This window comes from Egretta garzetta, unplaced genomic scaffold (genome assembly GCF_000687185.1).
Source record: "Egretta garzetta isolate BGI_Z169 unplaced genomic scaffold, ASM68718v1 scaffold287, whole genome shotgun sequence".
NCBI classification, from domain to species: domain Eukaryota; kingdom Metazoa; phylum Chordata; class Aves; order Pelecaniformes; family Ardeidae; genus Egretta; species Egretta garzetta.
Window position 1 is genome coordinate 4,545,672 of NW_009260435.1, and position 10,084 is coordinate 4,555,755.

Sequence of the window (10,084 nt, forward strand, 5' to 3'; positions counted from 1 at the left end):
CTCTTTCCTGCTCTTCTTTTGGATTTCAGACTACCTAGTCCTATAGTCTGAGAGGGGAGGACAGGGAGGGACTAGTTTACGTGAACTGAGCACATCGTGGTCCAAGATGAGTAGAAAATTCTAGAGGTGATACCAAAAGCAGCAGAGCCCCTCAGCATCCTATGGAGAATGCAAAGCGTCCAAACAGTTGAGAAATGTTTATAGTAGCTTTTCTTTTCAACCGTTCAAAGCCACCCCTCTCAAGGGAATGCCCGAGACTGGACTGTTCTAAGGACCTTAAACCCTGCAAATCACAAGTAGATTGACCAGGATGTAGCATTACTTAGCAATGCAGAAATTGCCTTGTGCAGACAGCCCACAGTGTCCAGTTTGTGCAGGGGTCTGCCATTTCTTTCTCAGAGATTTTCTGGGGTATTTACACAATGACCTAAAACCCGATGTATACATGTTGAAGAATTCTTGAACAACAGTTAACAATTCTTAATAGTGTTATAGATGTTGACAGAGCACACAACAGCTTAAAAAATAAACAAAACAAAACAAAAAACAAAAAAGAGATCCATATTTGTAAGCAGAAGTGGAGTGTCTGTCCTTTTGGAACTCCGCGTATGCTCTGCTAGGAGAAAATTTTGAGATGCTAACCTATGGAGTTCAATTTCCTTCATGTCCGATGATCTCAAAAACTGCAGGATTTGGCAGGAAGCCAGGCCAAATAGCTTTCATGCATGAAGTCAATGCAGACCAGATGCTACACTTTTCACTGCAGGCATTTATTTCTCATTAGTATTTTCTCAATAAAACTCCATTGCTTATCAGAGTACAACTTCATACCCAACTGGTACAAGATGCTGTATTTACTTTCTCATAACTCATTTTCACTGTGTTAAACTGTCCCTGGAAGCATTTTGCAGCAGGATTCTCTGCATTCTTACTTAATATGCTCAGTAGGAACACTCCTTGGCATCACACTTTTGAATGGGCCTAAGCCAGAAACGGATCTTACCATTTTTCTCCAATTGCCTTAATGAAGAGCTTTGTGTTAAACCCAGTAGCACAACACAGTCTGCTGTTATCTGTTGTATCTTCCTCTAAGCTGCTGGTTTTGTTAACTTTGAGTTGAGATATCAGGCTTATAAGGTTTTGAGAATTTTCTGCTCCCACTGATAGCAATAGAAAATGAGGACAGCAAGCACTAGGCTAATCTGATTCTAAGTTTAACACCCCCACCCCCCCATGTTTTTATTCCATCCTCATCCATCAGTCACTTAGAAGTATAGGCACAGACGCTCAGATGTAATCCATCTTCCTTATGTAACACAGCCAGAAAAGTCCATCTGGAGACCACTCTGGCATGGTGGAAAATCTCCACATGGTTTAGCACTAAACCAGCTGACTTTTCCTCTGCTCTGCCTCCTTGCCAAGTTGTATTTCCAGATTTGAAAAGCCTGTGTGAGGAGATATGCCTTATTCATGATGATAAAGCATGGTGCGACACAATGGGTCTCTCAGCAAAGCAGGGCTGTGCTCTCACTCAGCATGGGCCAGCTTTAGAGTCTCACCATCAAGAATCCTTTAAGGCTTTATAGCCTTTGAGTAAGACAAACACCAAAGGCTCAATAACACCAGGCCTTAAAACAAAGTGCTTGTGTATCTTTCTAGTCATCTTGCTCTTGTAGTTGTACGCTGCTGTGTTCACTGGCTTTTTCATAATACTGTTACTGAGTAAGCTGGAGAACAACAAGGTGGGCAGTAGCTTTTGTACTGTTCTGCAGTGGTGTAGCCCACCATCAAAAGGTGCCATACGCTCACTCTGCTGTATGTGGGAACATCAGGTATTTGCAAATCATAAGGCTTCATCAGTATTTCCCAAAACATGACTCTCAAAAAAATAAATCAACAGGCATTTAAAAAACAACTTCATCACTTCTGTCAGTCCTCCTCCATTTCTGCAAGTGCTTTTGTGGGTGCTGATGTTTCAGCAATGTTTTAACAGATGTTATTATTGCCGCTTCTGCTTGCGGGGCTGGGCTTTGATCTCAGTATTTTTGATGATCTCATTTGCTTTTCTAGCTCACCAATGTGGCAAAATTCTAGAGTGATATGCCCCTGAAATTGAAAAGATGGGTAATGTTTTTAACAAACAACTTCTAAGGTTTGAATGACAGGAAACAAGCGATACCTATTAGAATTCCCCTGATAAAGGGCTGGTCAGTTCTGAAATCATGAGCCTAGTTCTGCTCTTTCATCCCATTACATACCATTGATAACTGCCACAGAGCCAAACTGAAGCTTGCAGGTTGAGTTTGTAGGAAGGGGCTTTTAAAAATTTAGGAAGTAGCAGTGTAAGGAAACTCCTCTGTTTTGTTTGCTTCAATTTATTCTGAAACAATGAAATGTTCCATTAATCCAATGGATTCCAATTATTCTAACTGAAATCCAGTAATTAAAGATTGTAACTTTTGTAAAGACTTCTGAATCTAAAGATGTTGAATCTAATGGAAAATAATTAACAGACAAAAGCTAAAATGGTCAAAGAGGACTGCAATTCATATTTGTACTAGAAGACATATGAAGACAAATAGGAAAGCAGCAATTAAAAGTATTATCTATGTTTGTAGATACATAGACACAGGGGAAACTGATGTTGACAGAAAATGTAGAGTAAAGGGATAATGACTCCCTTGATCACACCTGATGTTTCTACTCTCAGTACAGGAAAGATTTTTAAAAAACCAAATTCTTTCTGCATTTGAAAAAAAGACAATAAAGGGAACGTTAGATGTAGGGACAAATCAAGCTCTGCTTTCTCTCTCTCTTCAGAAGCAATGTCATTTATTTGAGAACCAAGAGAATTTTTTTCCCCTCTGCCTTGAAGCATTTGTACAGTAGATGGCAGTAAGAAACCTTATCAGTTTAACTGGTTGTTAGCAAAAGGGGTGGTTCCACTGCAGTGGGATCTTGGTTTCACAGTCTTACTGAACTGAGTTGTTATACCAGATTCCTCATGCTCATACACTTTCTGCTTGGTCTTAGTCAGTATAGCAGTTCTCAGAGTATTATTATTTGCTTACCAAACAAGGTAACACCTGCATGATTACAGTGTAAATACCATTTCAGTAACAGTGCTAATCCTACCAATGTGCACCAATAACGTTCTATGCTAGGACAGTTAGACCCAGCCAAAAACCAGGCACCCCATCCCCAAAAGGTACACAAATAGGTGCATACTCACAGCTTTATTCTAAGATTAAAATCTTCCCTGACTTGTTTGTTTTTTTCCTAAACTAAGGTCATGGGTGGGTGAATTCTCTAACAACTTAGCTGAGAAACATTAATCAGGAACAAATCTTTAAACACGTAAGATGTGTGGATGAGGAAAAAAAGTAGCATTTAAAACAGTGGGTCTTTAGACACTGGGATCAACAGGTTTATCACCAGCTCTACTTGAACTATGATTCAGATATTTGTTATTCCTAGCTTCTTGAGTTTAGGTAAACACAATGTACTTTTTTCTACACTACACAAGAACACTGATCCTGTTGTGGTCACACCAGCAGCACAGTCATTCCATGTCCATGTCCCCATCACAATTTAACAGACAGGGCAGCAGTGGTGGTCCTCAGACTTAACCAGGAGCCCAGCAGGGCTAGCCCTGCCCTCCAAGCAGCAGCTATCATACCTGGGCACTTGTGCAGCACCACAGCTTGGTGACTGTATGTTTTTTTTTCCCCTGACACACACCATAAAAGGAGCATAACTCTCCTTAATTTACTCCATTTTCCTGTGTACTCAGGATGCATCACCTGGGGATTGTTTACTTTCAATAAAATAGAATATGAAAGTTTTATAGTGCCACATTGTTACTGCCTTAGTTTTACAAGTTGCATGCAGTTTGACACAGATCCTAGAAACAACAGGATGGGAGTTTGGGAAATATTTTGCATATCAGGGAAAGGAATGCTGAAAAGACCATGCTGTGGCTACAGACCAGCCAAAAGGCACACACATTTCTTTTTCTTCTTTGTAAAAACATTAGTTTTGAAACTCCAGCTTCTCAGTGGTGATTTCCTCATACTTTTAATTCAGAGCCTACTTTAAACCTCTTGGGACTCAGAGGAAAAGTAATTGTCACCAGCTGAAAGTAAGTAACGAAGGAACATTTGTGAAATACATCAGTGTAAAAACAGAAAACCACCACCCCCACCAAAAAGAAAAAGCCCACAACCAAAAAAAAAAAAAACCCTACAGAATTATTTCCTGTTTTTCCTGAAGTTATTCTCCAGACAACAATCTCTTCTGGTAGAAAACTGAGCACAGAGAGGACTGAACAATTTAGTCCCTGCTAAACAGGCTTCACATTTATCATTAGAATTCAGCTTTTCTCCCCACTCAGTGGGTAGAGGTACAATATACCATGGAAAATGGTGGCTTGAGTAACCACTACTCACACAATGCGTACCAGACAGCATTGGTGTCTTTGACCTTTCCAAGCATATCTTTTCAGAGTGAAATACATTGCTTCAAAACAAAGTAACAAATCACGGAAGGTATAAAACACCTAAAAGATTAAACATATTAACCATAAGGCTCATATGGCCAAGGTTACAATTATGAAGTGCAGAGGTTAACCTCTCTTTCCACCCTTTCTTCCCAAAACATAAAGCTCAACAAAATGAACAAGTCCCAGACAGCTTACGCGTCAAGAAAAGTGGCAAGTGAGAACTCTGGCTGCCTGACACTGACTGACTTACTTGGGAGAGAAGTGGACCAGACCACAGCATTCAGTTGTCCTGAAGTGCCAGGGTCGAGTGCCACCTCCACAGCACGTGTCTACAAGTCAGGAAGAAAAACAACAGGCATGTTTGCGTTGACAGATTCAGCAACAGGATGAAAAATGTGTTTCCAGATTCTGTATGTGTCTTCAGGCACACCCCGGTGTGAAGAATAGAATCCTGGTTTGTGTTTACTGTCTTTATCTGTTCTTCTAAATAGAAGAGTCTAGATCCTTCTCAGTACCTATTCTTCTAGCAATTTTTCCAAACCATTCAACGTTATTTGAAGCCCCAGCATGTGTTTTTACTGACAGATATTGTCATATGCAAATGCTTCTTTGCAGTTCACACCAAATACTCACCCAGCTATACGGGCATGCTGGTTGCCAGCCCATTTTCCACACATTTACTGCTCTGATGACCCGTTCTAGTGTGGTTTCACCTACCTGTGCTGCAATTACACCTTCATTTCGCTCTGCAGACATGTTCTGTGCCACTAAAAATGCTCTTTGTGAGAACTGAGCACAGACAGCTTGAGAAACTGCGCAGGCTAGTAAAAAACAGGAAAAGGCGTCTTATCAAATTAGTAACATCTCAGATACTAGGGTGGAGGCATTTGGCACTGGGCTTGCGTATTCTTACAGGAGTGAGTCCATGCATACTACATACTCCCTTCCTTTGCTCTGTGTCATTGTTCCCAAGTTGAGGCATGTTTCAAAAGAGCCTCTCTAAAGATGTGTAAGTGCACAACTACTATATGCTACACAGCTCAGTCAAAAGGGATTTTACTCTCTCCCCTTTCCATACATGTAAAATAAAGAGTAAATCAAGTTAATGGCATTTACACAGATTTGTGCTGCAACAGGATCATTGCAAAGACTAAAGTAGGTATTTCTTTTGTACCTTTGCCTGCAGAGCTATGGGAAACAACTACGAAAATTTGAAAAACTTCACTATTCAGGGAAGACATCTGCCTGGGATGATTGACTTCTGCGGTAAGCACTAAGTGTGGGACAGTTTGTCCCTCCTGCCACTTGGAATAACCCATCAACCGCTTGAGTTGGAAATAATATAATTTATTTATTTGACCTTGAACCAAACCAAAACCATTCCCATGTTTTAGATGCTATATACACTTTTTCGTGCATAGCAGTGTAAGTCACATTCATGTACACACAATTAACGACTTAACTTACAGTTATACTTTAGTGTGATTAACATTACTAAATAGAACAGTTTTACTACCTGCATACTCATCTTCATGTCTGCCACTCAGCTTGGATTCTTTTCATCACTTCATCTCCAATAAAAACAATCATGTAGTGAGATGGTAAGCAAGATATTGCTGCATGCATCAGACGAGAATCAAGCACAAGGCATACTGATGCTGGAGGGGAAGCTGTGCTCTACTTCATGGATGATGACAAATTTTTTTCCAAGTGGTGTAATGAAAGCTAACAAGTTTCTACTTGACTTGGTGCCTGTCAAATTTAAACAACAGGTGTGAGTAAAAAGCATCTCTTATATGGACGGCTGGTGTTCTTGTAAATTCTCAAACAGAAAAATAAAATATAAACTAAGAGAAATCCCCACGTTGTCTGAGAACTGTATCTGTAACTGAAACACAGTGACACACTTAGTATGGCGTTCACGCTGCAGTGGAGAGAGTAATTTCTTCGTTATTGATTCAAAGGCAAAACAGACATGGGGAAAAGAGGAACTGGGAAAACAGATGTCAGAGCTTTCTGGTTTTACTGTAGTTTAAACAGGGATTCTGCAATCTCCCACCTTTAATACAGTATGCAGTAGTCCTACTGCCTTTGAACATCAGCCTCTTTTTTTAGAGACTGAAATACAGCATTGCAATCCTCACTGGAGACAGCCATTTGTTTTTTAAACCTACACACCAAATGTCACAGCAGCTAAAGACCCAGCAGCTTTGACGCAAGAGAGAACTTCTCATTGTGCAATGACTCTATAAAGCTCAATTCTACAACACTGAGACTGCTCTAATGGAACTGTTTGTTTGAATAAGCCTTAGTCAAACAGGCAGGCCTTAGCTGTATATACTCTATATACATGTACGGCCAAAGTTGTATATGCACTTGTGTGGTTTGGTAAAATGACCTTTAAAACAACTTAGCTAAAATGACACAAACAGCTATACAATCTGCACTCAATTTAAACTTGGATTTTGTTGATTTTCCTTAATTAAATCCAAACTCTTAACAGCAAACGATTCACAAGAATAATGGATCCAGAGTAAACCCTTCCCATCAGTTCTTTTGCTAGCTGTAGTATTCCTAATGCTAGCAGCACATACACTGATGGGGAAACGGAGGAGTCAATAATGTAATTGCTCAAAATGGCAATAATCCCTGCTTCTCCTCCACAGAAACATATAGGTCCGTGTGGTTTTTATTTCAGTTTATGGCAGTAAGTCTCAGCACAGAGCGCCTCCCATGGATTAACCACCAGTTTGGGTCCCTTGGGCTGCCTCTTGGATCCACAATCCTTCCCACCCAGTTGTTAATCTCCAGGAAATGCCTTGCCTCAGACATGGTTGCGTGTGAATGCAATAAAAGCACACACAGATTTGCTGCATGTTTGCTAACTGCAGAAAACCAGAAAAAAAAAAAGTAGTTTTGTCTTTTTTTTTTTTTAAGTGTCATTATTTCATGGTTAAGGTAATTGATTAAAGTCCTAGCATAGAGAGATTTAACCCAGATTCTGCCCACATGACAAGAACCACTGAGAGAAAGGATTTTTATTGATTTTTATGGGAAAAGCTCCTGCATATTGTACTTTAAACCCAGATGACGGGTGACAAAGAATTTGCTGCTACCTGGACTTTGCCAGCCACCTTCCTCTGTGGCAGAGGAATGCAGTGGCTGCAGAAACACAAGTGGAGGCTACAGGAGCAGGACAAGATATAATTTAGAGGGGGAGGATTAATTCTTCGGTAGATCACCTTCATGCTGTCTATACCCTCCTGACTGGCCGTTAGCCCCTGAGCACGATTCTATCACCATTTCCCTTTTAGCTGCTTTCTTGCCTAGTTCTTCTTCCAGATACTTTTTTTTTTTTTTCTGGACAGCCTGAACAAATTACACCATCCCTTTAACCTATTTTATAGTCTATGTGTGTACAGTATGTGTGTCCTTATTTGTTAAGGAAGTAGTACAGCAATTCAGATTAAGTGGAAAGAAGTCTGGCAGGCTCCTCCTTGCTGGCTACAGAAAACCACAAATGAGGAAAGATTTTGAATATTTTCCCAGGCTATTTCTCCATCTAGTATTCATGTCGAGAGAAACATGCAAGCTATTGGTGGACCTGCAAGGAAAAGCCCTATTTTTAAACTGGAAACTCACACAGATCTCCATGTTAATATCAATGCCAATGTCTCCTACGCAAGTTAAAACAACTTACCAGAGCTTTGCAGTTGCACCTTCCTGATTATTCTTTCACAAATTCTACCACAGAGACACCAGACCTGCATAATTTTCCTCAGTGGCATGGACAACTATCACTAGGTGTTAGACCTTTGCATGTTTTATCCAAAGAAACACTGTTTGCTATGAGCTTTGGCTGAGACGAATCACATGGACACTTCCTTGACATTTCTGTTTGCATCTCAGGGCAAAAAATGAGAACATCATCGATGAAAGGAATAATCATGAGAAGCAGATCATGGTCAGACCCTGGAACAGAAGACAATCAAAATACTTTGCAGGATCATGGCCCCAAATATATTTCATCCCTTTATACCCATGATTTTAAAGGTCTTTTCCAACCTAAATGATTCTATGATCCATATGTGCTTGCTGTACACAAATGAGAGAAATGTTCCTACAACGATGCATGCCAGCATGTTATGACATGTGGTAGCTGCAGCTAGGTCTGCAGGACTTTTTTCTTTCTGTGTTGGTTCTATTTTTTTAATGAAAAAAGATGCTGTTTAATGTTTATCCAGCCATTCCTCAAACCAGCAAAGATATAGGAAGAAAGCAGTGCTGAGAGGGCCCTGACAGCCATAATATTAAAATCCAAAATACTATGTAATGTCCTTTCATTTCAGTGCATTATGAGTCAAGAAATAACAAATGGGGAGTAGTTTTTTACGTGTCTGTAAGACTTCTATCTGTTTCTGTTCTCATATAAATTAACTAACTGGGATATCTAGATTGCTTACTAAGCTGCTGTCATTGCAAGGGGTATCCTGCATTTATGCAATTCTCAGCAACAGCTTACGAACTGGTGAAGCTATGACTTACAGAAAACTGGACAGGTTCGTAACTGAAGCCAAGAAGATTATGCAAAACTTGTACAGATTTTCCATACCTTGGAAAGAATACAACACACACTGAAGGAAGTTACAGAGCTTCCCTCTGTTAAAGGAACTATTCCTGTGTGCATTTAAAAAAAAAACCTCCATGAAGATAAAAAGCATCATCCTTATTTTCTCTACTGCCTTGACCTTTTTACTGCAATTCCCACTTAATCTTTCACTGATGCTCCTGTTTTATTATTAAAAAACTCAGAAATTAAAAAAAAAACATGAAAATTAACACCTGAGGAAAAAATACGCTATTTTCCCCAAGTGCTGAGCCATGTAAAAAGTACTTCCACCCCTCCTTGTTCTTAGATCTTTTAGCTGGCTAATCACTTTCTTCTTTTGCTGCCTCTAACAGACATTACAGCAGTCATAGACAGCCCAGTGTAACAGATATTCCTACAATATTAACAGTATAGTGAAGTTGGCACACCTTGCACGCTACTAGACATCAGAGAAATCCCATGAGGGAGCAAGAGACGACACAAATGTCTCAGCATCTGGAAAAATATTCATTGCAAACTTACAACCAACCATGAGACATGAATCTGCAAGAAGGCAGGTTTCACCAGTTCTGGTGTTCTCAGAACTACTCATTTCACTGAGAGAGAACTCACAAAACAACCACGACAATTACGAAGCATAGCTGCACAATAATGGTATATTTCAAACTTCCAAATGTGTTTTTGCATTGAAGAAAAGGGTGAGTAGCTCTCCAAATGAAGACATGCATCTTAAGCAATGCTGAATGATGCAGGTTCTTTAATTTAACAAATTTTTAGCATTAACGTTTTGGGCAAAATAGCTGCGAAAGGGAGAAATTCCCATTTATTTGGAATGCTGTTAAGTCAGAGCTCAGTTATTTATTTTTACAAGCCAATGCTTTCTAGCTTCCCTGAGTTTTGTCTGATTAGGCACTGTATGCAGAAAATCCATAATGGGTAGTGGCTTCTGATATACAGTAGAAAAAGATTTTCCT